At 39.8% G+C, this 17,655-nt stretch overlaps 1 pseudogene across 1 annotated transcript in view; it reads left to right on the forward strand.

Moving 5' to 3' along the window:
• Nucleotides 1-2,875: 2,875 nt before the first annotated feature.
• Nucleotides 2,876-17,655, forward strand: part of LOC308373601 (leucine-rich glioma-inactivated protein 1-like) — a 31,113-nt pseudogene continuing 16,333 nt past the window's right edge. The window contains exons 1-3 of the transcript in view: nucleotides 2,876-3,061; nucleotides 3,279-3,350; nucleotides 6,736-6,807. The product of the transcript in view is annotated as a leucine-rich glioma-inactivated protein 1-like (transcript). The remainder of the gene's footprint in view (nucleotides 3,062-3,278; nucleotides 3,351-6,735; nucleotides 6,808-17,655) is intronic.

The following is a 17,655-nucleotide window of genomic DNA, read 5'->3' on the forward strand; positions in this document are numbered from 1 at the left end:
AACTTCACGATGAGATTTGAACTGTGCGTAGCCGCACAGTCATGCGTGAACAAGAAGAACAGGAGGGGGCTGAGCACACAGCCCTACTCAGTTAATTGTGAATTTTAAGCAATATTTTAGTTCTCATCAGGAATTATATGGAGAGTATAACTTCACTTTAGTATCACTTATGCTGGAAACAGCTGAGGCAACAGACCTCTCTTACCTCAATGTAAAATACTTCAGATTTACAACCGGCAGTTGCCCAGATTTGGGTCAAACTAAGACCAGCCAAAAGGGACTTACAATTAAAAGTGTTGAGAGATGGGAAGAGTGGGGAGAGGTAAAGACAAGCCACTGGTAGCCAACTCGTATCAGACATATGGCTATGGCTTTTCCTTAGGTAAAGGTGTAGCAAGAACTCGTATCAGACATATGGCTATGGCTTTTCCTTAGGTAAAGGTGTAGGAAGAAGTTTGAGTTGTCAAAGAGGATTCTGCCCTCACAATGATGTTATAACTCATAGGGCATTGATTTCCAATGTAAGTACACTATTTTTTTTTTTTTCTAAATGCAATGAAAATATCATTAAGGAATGAATTATTATTATTATAGGACTAGAGGCAATTAAATTTTTCCTTAAGAAAGGGCACTTAGTGCACTTCTGATTGATTGCAAGCATGGTCCCGTAATGAGAACTGTGATCCTCCAGTGTCATTCTCCTAAGACACTTTGCACACCACAATCTATGGGTGAAGATGCCACACATTCTTAGGCTTTAGTGGTGGATATTTTCTTACAGCTCAAAATCTGTCACAACACTTCTTGGTGGAAGGATTATATATATTCATGTAGTTGACAGACCTGCTTTCAAAGATTCCCTGTGCATCCAACAGGCCTGTTATTGTGTTAATTCTAGTTCTTGAAATAAATCTTGCAGCTTGTTCTCCCTTTCTTTGAAGATGCTGAGATACAGTAGGTATATTCACTGAAGACCAAGTAATTTCCCCACATATGAGCAAAACCTTAATTTCTCCACTGCAGTCATTAAACAGACAACTATGACAAAATGGCCTGCCAGATCACTTGCCAGAGAAGATTGTTTTTTTTTTTTTTTTTACATCTTGGATAGGCTACATCTTGGTTTCCAAGGCAATCTGGCTCATCAACTGTCAGTGGTTTCCAGTGGCGGTCCGTGCATTTCACGACTGGGCCTTCAGCGATGTCCTACACAATGTTAAACTGAGTGAATCCACCTCCTAATACCATCATTATGACGCCATGGCTCTCGAACCATTATATTTATACAGAAAGGCAGTATAAGTGAGCATTGCATCACCTTAACATAGTCGAGTACAGCAGACTTTATTAATATTTACGGAGCTTTTAAAATCAATACACCCGTATTAACAATACATTAAGAGTAGTAAACTCTCAGTTATGATCGCTTGGATATTACTGTCACAACTTAAAAATAAAAGGCGATTTTCAGGGATTAGTCTACAAAGTTTTATTAACTCCACCGAAAGTAGCCTATGTGAGCTTAAACAAGTTTGTCCACTAAACATCGCATTGTCCCACCTGCAAAGCAGTTTCATTAAACTTCCCATCCTCACGATATCCAGTTTTTCTTGAAAGTTCCGTCTTGAAAATGGCGTTGTAATTGTATCAAAAACTGGAATTATCAAGTTGGTGTAAACTAGTTTATTTGAGTTGGTTAATGTAATTATATTTAGTCTTACCAATTGAAACAACTAGCATAATAAGCATTGAAACCGATGTAGGTCGTTTTCGCATTAGCCAGCTAAACTGAGCACTGAAGCGCTGCACCGGTCTGCCTCAGTATCCAATCAAAGGACGTTTACGTGTCACGTTCAACGCGAGGAAAGAAATCTTCCGGGCCTTCTAGAAGGCCCAGTGTCGCCAACTCGAAATCTGATTGGTTGTCACAACTGTCTGTTTCAGTTCATTCAACTTAAATGAACTGAAACAGCCAGTTGTGAAAACCAATCAGATGTACACGGGCCTTCAATGTGAATTCTGAAGGCCTCAGGGAAGAATTCTGTTCTCGGGGAAGGTTTCTCGGAGCGTGGCAACACATGATAGCTGAAATATGATTGGATGAAAGCTCTAACATACATTAACAATGCTGGAAGCTATGAAATGAAGATAATGGACTATGGGGAATAATTGAATACATATTTATGAAAAGAAAATATTAAAATTAAATGTATTTTATTACATTTATTTTCTGATGATGTTTAGGCCAGCAGAGAAGGCCTTGAAGGCCCTGACGGACCACCACTGGTGGTTTCAGATAAACAAATAAGTGCAGCTGTGGATTCAACAGGCCACTACAACTGTTGGCTAAGTGAGCTCGCATTGATCTGGTAGCCACTATTTTCCATTATTTGTATGCATTTGTTAATCGCTTGCCTCAAGGATGTATAGGCTATGTGTGAGTCTGGTTTGCCGTTATAATTTCAACGACAGAATAAATACAAACAGGACTAAAACAGTATACAACTAATGTCTATAAAATGGCGTGGCATTACAAAAGCGTTGGAGAGCTCAACAGCGGGTTAAGAAACTCATCTGACACCAGGCCAGCTGGTATTTACAATGACCTATCTGGCTTGTGTGTCGCTTCCATGTCTTCCTTAGCAGCCACTATTGTTTGATTTCCAGGGACAGTGCACCAGCCAGCGAACAGATTCACTCAATGGACTCGCTTATTCATTCGACAGTTGGCTAAATTATAAGCTTGGGCAGTGACACACATTTGAAACGCGCATATCGGCTGAAGCATAATAAGACTACGCAGAAACGAATAGCCTAGTGATTCACGTGCAGACACATTTGACTAAAGGGCCGTAGACAAGCTGGATCGAAAAGGATGGAATATGTAAGTGGAATCCTAAAGAGACTGGCCCTCTTCATTTGCGTCGTCATAATTCAAGCAGACGGCAGGACACTCAGGCAACCCCGATGTCCAGCTTTCTGTATACTTGCACCAAAGATAACGCACTTTGCGAAGGAGTTACGACGATTCCTAGCAGCTTCCCCCAGATGTAATCTCACTGTAAGTAGTCTGCGAAGATGAATTGCACCATTTAAAATCATGTTGTTATGCTAACGTAGTTTTGTATGTTTACTTCCTGTCATGTTACAAGACACTATCTGGAACGCACATTATCTAGGCTAAATACTAAAGTCCACTTTTGTAGTCTCTAGTAAAACATTTCCGTACCGTGTTATTGACAATAGGCTACTTATATGGTTTTATGTCTAACATAAAGATCATTTATGAAGGCGGCATTCAGTGAAATCCCCAATGAGAGTTTCATCCACACTCCGGCTCTTCATCTCCTGTGAGACATTTTCCTTTGAATAGCCTACACACATTATCTAACTGCGCTGATTCATTCAATGTCACACAATTATGGCCATATTCTCATTTGATAAAAAATATTTTTGTATTGTGCGAAGTAGGATTTAAAAAAAAAAAAAAACTTTCATATCTTATAATGTTAATATCTCATAGGCCTATGTACAAAGTTGAAAGCGGTAAAACGGATTGTTCAAATCCTTGATTGTGATTGGCTAAAAGCCGTTGTAAAATCCAGCATTACCTAATTTGACCTGATAACATCCCATATTACTGCAGCGAATGGCAAGGCATTCATATAGTGCATTTCATACCCAGTGTTCCATCTGGCTGTTGCGTTGCTTCAAGGGTTGCGTGGCAACGATTTATCTGGGAACTATAATTTTTAGTGGCAGAAGAATGACGGTTTATCATTAAACTAATTGTTTCTTAAATTGAATTGTCTTTATTTATGAAACCATATCAAATATTTGTAGTAACAGTTTTAGAAAAGCAATAAGCCCCGCGAGTCCGTGGTTTGCGCTGATTTTAGAACAGGTAGGCTAAGGGGGTTTAATAAGCGGCTGCTTGCTTCTGCGTTGGGGTTAATTGTTGCGCAAAATTTACTCATAGCAGTTCATGCTCCCAAAGGTTGCGCGTGTTGTCATGAGCCTGCCATTTGCTTGGCAGATAGAAAGCTGTTTCCCTAACAGAAAGTCTGAAGCTTGAAGTTCTTTTCAAACCTTTGCTTGGGTAGCACTGTTAAACTGAGCAGACATGCAGACTACATTTTAGTAATCTCATCACGTAACATTCGTTTTCTAAAAACAATCACATAGTATTGCATGTTTTACTGTGGTAGAAAATACGTTAGCTTAATGCTAACGTATATGGGAAATCCTATAGACACCGCGCTAGGTATTAGCATTAATTCACGTTAATGATTTTGTATGAGCCTGACATTTACTCTGCAGATAGATATCAGGTTCCCTAACACAGAAAGTCTGAAGCTTGAAGTTCTTTTCAAACCTTTACTTGGGAAGCACTGTAAAACTGAGTAGACATGCAGAATATTTTAGTAACCTCATCTCGTAACATTCGTTGATAGTGTCGCTGCCAAATGTGAGTCCCTGCCTGATGTGAGTCCGCATGCGCCACTTTGCGCCACTTTTGTAGTACAACGAGCCAGGTAATGCTGGTGGTGTACAGCATGAAGTGGAATGACAAGCGCATTTGTTTACGTTTGAAATCCACCTAGGTTTATGATGTAAAGCTTCATGTTTATTTAATTATTAGTTAGGCAGTGCATTCATTACTAGTAACAGTAATACAACATAGCCCCATATGTTGACGTTGAGCCTTATGCTGTTAACCGTTTACACAGTGGTGGTCCGTCAGGGCCTTCAAGGCCTTCTCTGCTGGCCTAAACATCATCAGAAAATAAATATAATAAAATTCATTTAATTTTAATATTTTCTTTTCATAAATATGTATTAAATTATTCCCCTAAGTCCATTATCTTCATTTCATAGCTTCCAGCGTTGTTAATTTATTTTAGAGCTTTCATCCAATCATATTTCAACTATCATGTGTTGCCATGCTCCAAGAAATCTTCCCCGAGAACAGAAATCTTCCCTGAGGCCTTCAGAATTCACATTGAAGGCCCGTGTACATCTGATTGGTTATCACAAGTGGCTGTTTCAGTTAATTTAAGTTGAATGAACTGAAACAGACAGTTGTGACAACCAATCAGATTTCGAGTTGGCGACATTGGGCCTTCTAGAAGGCCCGGAAGATTTCTTTCCTCGCGTTGAACGTGACAGTGACACGTAAACGACCTTTGATTGGATACTGAGGCAGACCGGTGCAGTGCTTCAGTGCTCAGTTTAGCTGGCTAATGCGAAAACAACGTACATCGGTTTCAATGCTTAGCTATTATGCTAGTTGTTTCAATTGGTAAGACTAAATATAATTACATTAACCAACTCAAATAAACTAGTTTACACCAACTTGATAATTCCAGTTTTTGATACAATTACAACGCCATTTTCAAGACGGAACTTTCAAGAAAAACTGGATATCGTGAGGATGGGAAGTTTAATGAAACTGCTTTGCAGGTGGGACAATGCGATGTTTAGTGGACAAACTTGTTAAAGCTCACATAGGCTACTTTCGGTGGACTTAATAAAACTTTGTAGACTAATCCCTGAAAATCGCCTTTTATTTTTAAGTTGTGACCGTAATATCCAAGCGATCATATAACTGAGAGTTTACTACTCTTAATGTATTGTTAATACGGGTGTATTGATTTTAAATGCTCCGGAAATATATATAAAGTCTGTTGTACTCGACTATGTTAAGGTGATGCAATGCTCACTTATACTGCCTTTCTGTATAAATATAATGGTTCGAGAGCCATGGCGTCGTAATGATGGTATTAGGAGGTGGATTCACTCAGTTTAACATCGTGTAGGACATCGCTGAAGGCCTAGTCGTGAAATGCACGGACCGCCACTGCGTTTACAACACAATTAAATATAACATTAAGGCCCAATCTCAATACTTCCCCTTACCCCTTATCTTACCCCTTACCCTTGAAATTGCGCGTTCATGTGAGAGCTAGTGGTGTCTCAATACCCAACTTGATCAATATTAAGGGGTAAGTTTAAGGGGTGTATGGCCCTCGTTTTTGAGATGATCGGAGAGCTACCTTACTCCTCCAAGGGCTATCCCAGAGCACACCGCGAAACCAGCTCGGGAATTTTCAAAAAAACATGGCTGCTTGAAGCGAGGAATATTTTACATGAATAAAGCTATCTACACAACTTTTTATATGTTTATAATGACTCGGTTTGATCTGAAATGTGCTACTCGAACGATGCATAGTATTGTCGGTCTTAACTGAAGCTTTCAAACGGTAGTTTTAGGATACAAATTAGCGCGTATACCACCACTCCATTGGCTTATATGGTAGCTTGCCAGCTATCATGCTACATACACTACATGTAAGTATTTTTGGCTTATAATTAATTTAAAAATGACGACAGTCTTGTTTCGTGCTCTACACAGTTGTATACATATATATTTGCAACCATGTTCTTCATTAGACTTTTTTTAAATCGCTAGTTTCATAGCTCATACCGAGTTGCGTCTCATTTCATAGGGGAAAGATCTCAGCCCTTGGCCCTTACACTTGCAAGTGCTAGGGTTAAGACTAGACAAGACTAAGCAAAAGGGGCAAGGAGAAGAATCGAGATTCGGCCTAAATGTACCCACATTATGCGTGAAGACTAGCCCCATATGTCGATGTTAGGCCTTATGCTGTACTCTGAATAGGCCTAATGTGTGGACAGCATTGTTTTCATATTGTGCCATCTTCTTCTTTCAAGCCTATTCTCAACTAATTCACTTGACACTATAAACGAGGATGCGTTCATTGGACTTCCACACCTGGAGTATCTGTAAGTGTCTGCCACTTCACTTTGGCTTATTTATTCAACACAGCAAGTTTTGAAAATTAGTTAATCACACTAGTTTTATCTGAGCTAAGTTGCACTCAAAAATGCAACTAGAATAACAAAACACACCTTTGTATTTTCTTAATTTAACCCTTTGGTGACGATCCATGTAAATATCGTTCCTCCAGGAACGATGACGTCTCGGTTGTTATGACAACTAAATACTGTCTTAAAAAGCCAAATATATCTTGTGTAGATGCAGTTTCTTTTAAGTTCCTTGAGCTTAAGTAAATGACGCGAGACTTCTTTAAAGCTTCTTCTGTTTACTAAATCAAAAGGTTCACAGTACAAGACTAAAATGGCAAAAATAAAAGTTCTTTCTAATTTAAACAGGAGATCGGTTAATTCCGTGTAGTCACGGTCAAAGACTGTTGCGCTCTGTCTCTCAGGCACGTTACACACGCAGCTTACTTCTTCAGCATAATGATGTCATGCTTACATATAATTAAGCAATATTAAACCTAACAATTAACATTACTAAACAAACAACAGTCAGTTCTAGGAAATATTCAAGCAAACATTACACATTACAAAATATTAAATTATAATTGTCTTATTATTTTCCTATTCTCATTATGGCTCTAACATCTTGCAAAATCCTCTCCATACCATAGCCAATTAAAATACTAGGATTTGTGATTGGTTGATTTTATCTGTCAAAATGATTGGGTAATGCCCACAACATCTGGAAGCGGTAGATCCGAGATGGCGTCCTTCGGTAAAAAGTTCACGGCTGAACAAGTAAGGTCAATGATCTTAGATGGCAACAGCGAAATTGACAGCAATGTCGACAGTGAAACTGGTGGTCTTTCCAGTGATGAGGAGATGGATTTGGACCAGGAATTACAAGGTCAAGAAAGCGATCCTGAGTCTGAAACAAGGTGAGTCAAATTGTAATCTTCAGTAGCTGGCGAAGAACATGACAGCGGTGAACATCTGTCATAGCGACTTCGCATTTTGTCTCTATATTTCTTTCCCCCGTGGTTATGTAAAACACCACTCGTAAGGATCCCTAGCATGTTAGTTAGAAAATAGGCCTAGTTTCATTCATTGAATTGTAAACAGCAAGCAGAGGAAACTTTTTGTGAATGATCGTAGTATAGAAGTTTTTGACCCGTTTCCGCTCTACTTCCTTAAATCCTCCCGTATATGCTTTCCACTTCCGTTCTGGCGGGCTCAGGTTTATTTTGCTAGGTATCTCCGATATCGATGCAGAGACACAGTGTGAAAAAGGATGGAAAACTTAACGAGGAAAAGTGGTTGCAGTAGTTGGCTGTACCAACTCAAGAAAACACCTGAACGAGTGGTTAGATAGAGAGTGCAAAATATTAAAACTAATGCAGTGGCAACAGTTACAGGTACAGTTGATACACCCGCTGTAACAGTGTTAACCAGTATGTGAGTAACGTGGGGTTTATTAAAGCATAGCGTGTGTAATGTGTAGCTATTTCATTCCGTTCGTTAACCTTTCCGGCTGTCTGTATTTACTAACCAGCAGCAGACGTAAAGGGAATTAACCTCGAAGTTAAAAACATGTTTTCTATTTTGGCAGCGGAGCATTTTACTCCCCTGCCATCTCGGAATGAAATAGCTACACAATACACACGCTATGCTTTAATAAAACTCACGTTTTATGAGACACCAACAGAGGCACAACAGGCAAGTCTTACCATTGAAGATCGTTTTGCACGCCGACGTTCGTTCTGAAACTACATCCAACCATCCAGGTTTATCCATGTTGTTGTGGAGAACTAGTCTGGGAAGTCCCGCCCCTCTTCTCCGGCCAATTTGATTTAGCCTCTGAAGGGGGTCTGGCAAACTTAGGATAGCAGTTCACTTCAAGATTTCCAGAATCCTTGGAGCCAATCACAAACTGGCTTTTGGCTACCTGGCGAGCCATTGGCGGATTTAAAATAACCACGTCTACCGTAACAAGCGAAACTTAAGAGAAAAGCACAGTAAACTATATACTGCTCTCGCGGCTGTCTTGGATGATTTCAAAGGCAAGTTTTCTTTGAAAATAGAACAGAAACCTGCTCTGGAACAATTCATACAGAAAAAATATGTGTTTGCTTTATTACCGATCGTTGTATGGTTGTATAGTATCGTTGGTCTGATTGGTTAAAGGCGTGTCCAATTACGTGAGTGAAGTGGACCTCCATTGAGGAGTTGGCCAGACTAACTAGCAAATGAAATGCAGTGAAGTGGCGGGGAATTCCCAGACAAGTGGAGAACGAGAGTTGCATCAATCATATTTCATTAAAACTTCACACTCCTTACATTGGACATATCCAACAGCCTAATTAGAATCTGCATTGTCTACTAAGCAGAAATATCTCCATACAGTAGATTTCCCCTCGTTTAGTATTATTTTGAACTCTCCAGATGACTGTATTGCCCCCCGCTCGTCAAGTGAAAATCCCCGGAAACAATGCTCCTTCTTGGGGATAGCAAGGGCTAGCAAGAGCTAGCATAACTGTCATTCACATCCAATGGTAATGCGTCCTAGCTAGGTATGCTAACTGTCGGTATCCATCGTTAATCGTTAATACTCATGTCACTGGCTTTAATTTGAGAATGGCATGTTAGTAGTACATTTAATATCAGTACAGTTGATTCATTACTGCTGATGTGTTACTTATATCTATCTATAAATCTCTGTGTCTGTCTGTCTGTGACAGGCGTATCTCCCTGACGGTAGTTACGTTAGTTATGAGATTTCGCATGTACAGTCCTGCTCACCATTATTGGCACCCCTAGTGAATATGAGCAAACAGGCTATGAAAAAATATGTCTTTGCTGTTTATCCTCTTGGTCTTCCACTCAAAATATTCATCAAAATCTTACCTTTTCATTGAGGTAAAGTAATTGAGAAAAAAAGTTTTTTTGACATTAAATAAATATTATTCTTCAAAACATGTGTGCCACAGTTATTGGCACCCCTTAATTAAATGTTTTGTGCAGCCTCCCTTTGCCAAGATGACAGCTGAGACCATTCTTACATACAGTATCTCTGCAGATCCTTCAGATTCTGAGGTCAACGCTTGCAGACTAGGCTTCAGCTCATTCCACAGATTTTCTATGGGGTTTAGGTCGGGGGTCTGTGATGGCCATGGCAAAACCTTTATTCTGCGGTCGGTGAACCATTTTTGTGTTGATTTTGAGGTATGCTTCGGATCATTGTCCTGCTGGAAGGTCCAACTAGGGGTGCAACGGATCAAAAAACTCACGGTTCGGATCGTTCCTCGGATCAGAGTCACGCATCGGATCATTTTTCGGATCAGCAAAAAAAAAAAATAGACAAGACAAATAAACATGTGGAGGAAGGGGCTGCTTAATTGCCGCGGTGATGAGCGGTTGTTGAGCCGCTTTCGGTTTCACTCCTGTCAGTGAAACACCGGGGTGATGTCGCTGTAAATGCTTGGCCATGCTCGATGTGTTTCCACTGTTGTATGGCTTTCTTGTGCCACAGTGCCTACACACCGTCACGGTTTTATCCACCAACCTCTTTCCTTCTGCATTCAATTTGACAGGGGAGCCAAAATGCTCCCAAACAGGGGATTTAAATGTGGGGCGTTCAAGTTCTTCTGTTCCTCCGCTCGCCATGACCACGCTGTGTTGCAGGTTTTTCTTTATGTTAGCAATCGCTATGTCAGCTACGTGTTACGTCTGTGTGGTAACCTAGGCGACAGGTTTGTGTGGCAGCGCGAGTATATGGAAACAGACGTAGCACTAGAGGCAGCAGTTATCGTTACAGTACTCACTGAAGTCTAGCCTACTTTTATTTTCCATGCCCACTGTTCTACATGTTGTACGCTGAGGACAATAAATCACAACGAGCCATAGGACTGATTGCTTATTTAAAAGGAACTGATGCAGACTTTTACCCAGAGCGTGTTAAGTAGCTCTGTCCCTGGAACTAGCAGGAATGGTTACGGCTGTGTGTGGACTGAAAATGCGCACAATTTTTATTTTTTTCATAAATCAATCCGCGGATCATGCGTGTGCCGAACCGAAATAGATGATCCGAACGGATCACGGATCAATGATGATCCGTTGCACCCCTAGGTCCAACCATGGCCCATTTTAAGCTTACTTGAGGGGGCTGTTAGGTTTTCATTTAATATCTGCTGGTATGTGATGGAGTCCATGATACCATGCATCCTAACAAGATGACCAGGGCCTTTGGAAGAAAAAAAGTCCCTCAACATCAAAGATCCGCCACCATACTTCACAGTGGGTATGGGGTGCTTTTCTGTATGACTATCTTTCTGTCTACGCCAAACCCACCTTTGTTATTTTTGCCAAAAAGCTTTATTTTGGCCTCATCTGACCATTTAACTCAGTCCCATTGAACGTCTGACTTCTGTTTGGCAAACTGTAGGCACTTTAGTTTGTTGTTGTTGACAGCAGAGGCTTTTTTCTGGCAACCCTCCAAAACAACCTTTGGTGATGTAGGTGGCGTCTGATGGTAGTTTTGGAGACTTTCTGACCCCAAGACTCAACTAATGTCTGCAATTCTCCACCTGTGATCCTTGGAGATTATTTTGCCAGTCGAACCATCTTCCTCACGGTGCGTGGGGTCAATGTACACACGCGTCGTCTTTCGGGCTGATTCTTAACATCTCCTGACACTTTAAACTTCTTTATTATTTCCATGATAGTGGAAATGGGTATTTTCAACTGGTACGAGATTTTCTTGTGTCCATTTCTTGATTTGTGCAGCTCAACAACTTTTCATCGCACATCGTCACTGTGTTCTTGGGTCTTTCCCATTGTGATGAATGACTAATGGGATTTGGCCTGGATTTGGGATTTCACCTCATATTTGTACGTCAGTGGAACAGGAAGTCATGGTTAACCTCTTAGGTGGTGGGCTGGACCCCCGAATTGTGAATTTAATACTTACCGTCCAGCTGTGAAGCCCATTTTTTAAGGATGGATTCATAAAAATACACCAAACTGTATTTGCTTTGTTTCCACCTTCGTTTCGTGCACATTTGTCGAACATATCGTTGTAAAGTCTCTGTTTTTTGATCGGGCGAATTTTCAGGGCAACTATTTGAGACCGTGCGTTTCAATGACAACAAGACGTAAGCAACCTCGGGTGTCGCTGTCTGGAGAAATAATTCTTGCTGAACCTTACCAAATACTCTTCTCTCCAGGGGAGATTGCAACTGGAGTGATATATTTTAGATAAGGCACATTATCTATAATATGTAATACATTATTACTGAATGTTTAAACACCATTTTCTCTACTTTAAGTCTTGGAGTAGGTGATGTTGCCTCATCTTTGCATTTCCAATCATTTTCTGTGGTTAAAAAGTAAAACCACCTGTTCTAAAATCAGCGCAAAGCACAGACTCGCGGGGCTTATTGCTTTTCTAAAACTGTTACTACACATATTTGATATGGTTTCATAAGGCATAGCCTTAGTTCAGACCAGAGCCAACTTAATCTATTGATAAAAACACAAGCACACAAAATTCACTTGACAAAATTGAATTTATTTATTAAATGGGAACTTAATTTGCATTATCATACATTAAGAAAGTAATTGACTTTTTAACCATAAGGCTATGCCTACTCTAACATGATGGGTGGTCCTATCCCTTAAACAATGTAACAACATGAATTCATAACATGTATTGCATACACGTGGGAATGCTAGCAGTAGCAAAATGGGACAAAATGAAGTGCTGTATGCATTTAGTGCCTGGAGAAAAAACACCTGTAGTACAATTTTCAAATATAAGTTGGTCAAAGTTCCTGCAGTGTGCCCATTCATGGCTGAACCTGCAACCCTGCAAAGAGGGGGAAGTGGCCCGAAATGCCCTAGAAGCTTTAAATCTGGAAGAAGACCAGGAATTGCCAGCTAATATGGCAATAGGATACCACCGCAAATGCTACATGCTGTTCACCAAAGCACACATTGAAAGAGCACGAAAGATGAAAGAAAAGGCAGCCAAGGACAGTGAAGGTTTGTACTCAGAGTATGATTTACTTTTCGCCTGTATTATATGAGGTCTGTGTACCAAACAGGGTTTGAGCAAGTAACTCAAGACATTGACATGACAGAGAAATGGTGTAGATGAAACTCCTTCATTACTGAGACATTAAGGTCCATGGCTTCCACACTGACACCGCTTGATCACCTCAGAGCTAAGGTCTTGTCTGCGAATGGGTACATTTCGCATGTGCGAGAGTCGCCATTCGCTTGGCACAATTCGCTTCACGCGAGAGTCGCCACTTTGTGAATGAAGCGCGCTTCACTTAGGACGCGAACTACAAACAAATAGCTACACGTAACCTATAAACGTTGTTGAGACTTTTATTAAAGATAACAATAACAAAACAGAGACAAATAGCCACACGGTCAAGCAATGTAATTTATTACGTTCTACGAATCCAACTGATACAAACATGTAGTCTACTGTTCGGGTAGTAATCTACAGCAACTCTTGACTTCTATTGAAAGAGATTTTGAAATCCTCAAAACCTGGATTGATGTTAATAGATTGTCACTCAATAGAAAAATAAAAAACTAATTCATGGTCTTTGGAAATCGAAAAAGGAAATAGGTAAGGACATTCAATTAAAAATAAGTGATGCTGAACGAGTGACCGAGATAACATTTCTAGGCAGCGACGGCGCTACACCGGGGCTAAGGGGTGCTATAGCCCCGGCAAAAAAAATGTGTAGCCCCAGTTAAGCCCCTCTAGCATTTAAGCACTGTTTTGCAAATGTCGAGGATGATTTGAGAAATGTACCAAGGCGACTGAGAAAAACTATAAAGGTTCATATGTAACGTATGCATTCTGTTCCAATACAATCCATGCTTGCGTGTTTGTACTGCGCCTGTACCCCGTTTGCCCTGTGCTGTGTGTGTGTGTGAGAGAGAGAGAGGGGACAAGAGGGGGGAGTAGGCCGTAAGGTGAACACTGTTTTCGTTTCAACCCGTTCCACTGTCTGGCATCTACACAATCTTTAGCTCATAAAAAAGAACGAGTCCTGCTAACCTACCAAAAAAAAGTTCGTCGCTGAAGTTCCAGTCGATTGTCGATACGTCTTTGTTTTATGCAGAACTAGAGTCTTCAGAGCGTAATACGATTCTGGATGTCCAGAAGATCCAGAAGATCATGGACTCATTTGCACTTAACCACAGCAACAGACGCATTGTCCTAGCCTACTGTAAAACAACTCTGGTGATTTTTTTTTGTTTGTTTTTAATCATTCAAACAAGCTGTTCGCACTTCTCGTTGCGGCTGCACTTGTAGCCTATGTTATGAGTTTTACTATTAATGTAATGTAAGTTATGATGTTGTGATCCGAGACAATATTGTCAATGCATAGTTGTTTGTTTTCATTTATTATGCATATGGAATAAATACTTGTTGCATGTTGGATGTATTGTCTGGTTATGGGCAGGCGCATGGTCGCTGTCCGGAGCTGAACCTTTGCACGCACGTGAAACATTTCCGCCATTGCCGCTTGTATTACATTCTCGTGCTGTGTATCATAGCTGCTTTTATTGGGGGAAAAAACAAGAACCTCTTAATAAAGTAAGTGACGTCATGAAAATAAATTATTTTCTTAGCTACCCCACGTATCGGTCAAGCCCCCCCTTAGCACCGGGAGAGAAAAAATCCTGCCGCCGTGCATGTTTCTAGGAGTGGTCATTGACCATAAATTAACATGGAAACCACATGTTTATTATATCAAAGGAAAGATCTCTAAGATGATAGCAATTTTGTACAAATCAAGAAGCATGTTAAACTATAAGGCCTTACATATTATTTACTGTTCACTTATACTTCCCTACATATCATATTGTGTGGAAGTCTGGGGATTGACATATAAAACAACTGTCAATGAAATCATTATTTTACAAAAACGAGCCATAAGGATAATAAATAAGGTTGATTATTATGCACCCACTAACCCATTGTTTATGAAATCATTTGTTATGAAATTTAATGATCTGGTATATTATAAAATAATGCAAATAATGTATCGAGCTAAATCAAACCAACTCCCAGTCAGCATACAAAGGTTTTTCTCATTTCAAGAGACAAAATATAATCTCAGAGATGTCTGTAAATTAAGTGTACCAAATGCCAAAAAATTAATTAAAAGGAGATGTATATCTGTTGTTGGAATTTCATTATGGAATGATGCTAACATAATCTTAAGAAAGTGTAAGACATTTTTTGTTTTCAAAGGGATGGTAGCTAAAGCAATTTTTGAGGGCTACAAGTGTCCATAATGTATGCAGGATTTTGTGCTGTTTATTTGAGATCTTGCTTCATTGCTCTTCTTGTGACTAACTTTTTGGAGGCAATTCTTTTGTTTGTTTTTTTATTTCCATTACATGTATTACTTGTAAAAAATAAAATAAAAATGCATATGTTGATGGGTAGCTTAAATTGGTCAAACAGGACAGGCTTAAATACAAGCATTATTCTTCAGCTTGTGCCTTTTCAGTCACTTTGAATGTATTATTATTTGTGTTGAACTTGTTTGTTGTTACTGTGTGTGACTGAATAAAAACATAATCAATATCAACTTACATTACCACTGCACACTCACAACCTTACAGATAATGTATTGTATAGCATTTGTATTCAGTATGATATGGCAGCGCAAGATATATGGGGTATGAGTAGTTGTAACATTGGCAGCAATAGTTGGTCATTAGCGCAGATATGATACAGGTACAGGTAGCAATAGAAGATATATGGGGTATGAGCAGTTGTAACATTGGCAGCAATAGTTGGTGTTTTTTTTCATGAAACTTGTATAATACCCGCTCTGGCGAAATGAGTCGGAAGTCGCAACGTTCTATTTTGAGATATGGCCGTTTACAGTAAGAAACATTGAAAATATTGATTTTTTTTTTTTTTACCTTATATGAAAGAAAAGGTCTTCAAAATTAATCTCCCAAAGTTTTCATCATCACAGTAATTGCGAAAATTCACTTAAATGGCTGTTTAGGTTGACTTGCAACTCTTAATCTTACAAAGAATGTCTCGAATAACGCTGTTTTACCAGCCGGCTCGACCAAGGATTTCGCACGAGGATTTTCCTATGTTTTGATATCCCCTGAAACGTCATGCTCTCAGTTATCCAAATAGGTGTGAAAACGTCAAGTCCTTTCTTATTAAACCTATCAAAATGTTCACAGAGCCTCCTCAATTGCCAATAGGAAGCCCTGTTTACAGCCTTGTGCGACGCGATTGGTCCACCTACCACCCTGTCAGATTAGCAGTGATACTGAAGTCTAATGCTAGCAACATTTTCTCCAAAATATCTCCTCAAAAAGTTCGCGTTTCACTTAATACTTTGTATTCAACCTTGTCATTTTTAAAGTGTAGTGTGCATTACGTGTGTTTGGTAAAGTGTACCATACCGTGTGATTGGTAATGTCGTTATCTAAAGAATGTGAAATAGCTAATGCGTTAAACTCCGTTGGCGCCTCTAATTTGCGCTCTGCTACTGGCCAGGAAGACTGGATAAAGCTGGTGAAAGACTACTTTGGATGTATTGATCCATGGCGTCTCTTTCTGAATACGAGAAAGACCTAATTCTTCTGGGGAAGATCAGCTGTCACTTCCAGAATGATAAACGCACTTGTTCGACGAAGAAAATCCAACGAGAGCGTCAACATCAAAGGTCGGAATATTACTTGGATGGAAGAAGAATTTGCCGTGAAACATTCAAGTTCATACATTGGTAAGTAGGCTTTACAACCATTACACTTATGCGACTGATCAGAAGTATGTTCTTGATTTTACTGACAGTAGTTTACGTGATGTTCCCGTTTAATTTCAGAATCAGCCAGAATAAACTGACAGCTCTACTTAAACACTACAAGGAACACGGCTTGACCCCACGAGTTAAATGTCGTAGTGGTACAATAAGAGGGGGGTAAATGTAGTAGGCTATGCAGAATCAGATGTTTAAAAAGACATGCAGACATGTTTGATGATGGAAGGTTATTGCTGTGATATTAATCCTGTAAGGCCTGTATACTTTTAAACTTAATCTTTATCATAGTCTGATGGCTTCCAGGCCAGGTGGGTTCAATCTTAAATCAGGATAATGCAGTGGGATTTGGCAATGTTAATAGTTGCATTTGGCACATAAACTCTATTAAGATGTGGATAAACTGTGTTTACTTGCGTTTAGCTACCACTACATCCTTGCTTATTACTGAGCATTTGTGTGCTGAAATTATGTAAATAAGCCGTTGATGTAGGTAATTGTTAAAGTGTGTGTGTGTTTGTAAGGATGGATGATTTACTCATTTTTTTTTCTCAATCTTCTGTATTTTCAGAATGACCAAAGACTATCCTGGGTGGGTGTTCTACAAGGAATTTGCCAATTCTGAGGAACGTGGAATATGCCTGCTCAAAGAGGATGCACCACCAATGCAGAGGCCCCCTGCTGTCAATCCTCCTGGTTTGGATTTGAAACGTCAGGACTATCTTTACCAACACATTCGTGAGTTTTGCACCGACAATACAAGGGACATTACATGCCCAAAACCAGCTGGGAAGGTGAGCTGTTCCACTGAGAAAGAAGCTAAGAAACGTGATTGCAACAAGAAATATGATTCCAACTATGTGTCTCTGTGTTTATGCCACACACACTCTCTCACTAACTCACTGACTCTCTCTCAGTCTTCCTCTCTCTCCCTCTCTCTCTCTATGTAGATACATGTATATAGTCAATGTCTCTCTGCCACACACACACACACACACACACACACACACACACACACACTGAA

Source organism: Sprattus sprattus (assembly GCF_963457725.1).
Source record: "Sprattus sprattus genome assembly, chromosome: 12".
NCBI classification, from domain to species: domain Eukaryota; kingdom Metazoa; phylum Chordata; class Actinopteri; order Clupeiformes; family Clupeidae; genus Sprattus; species Sprattus sprattus.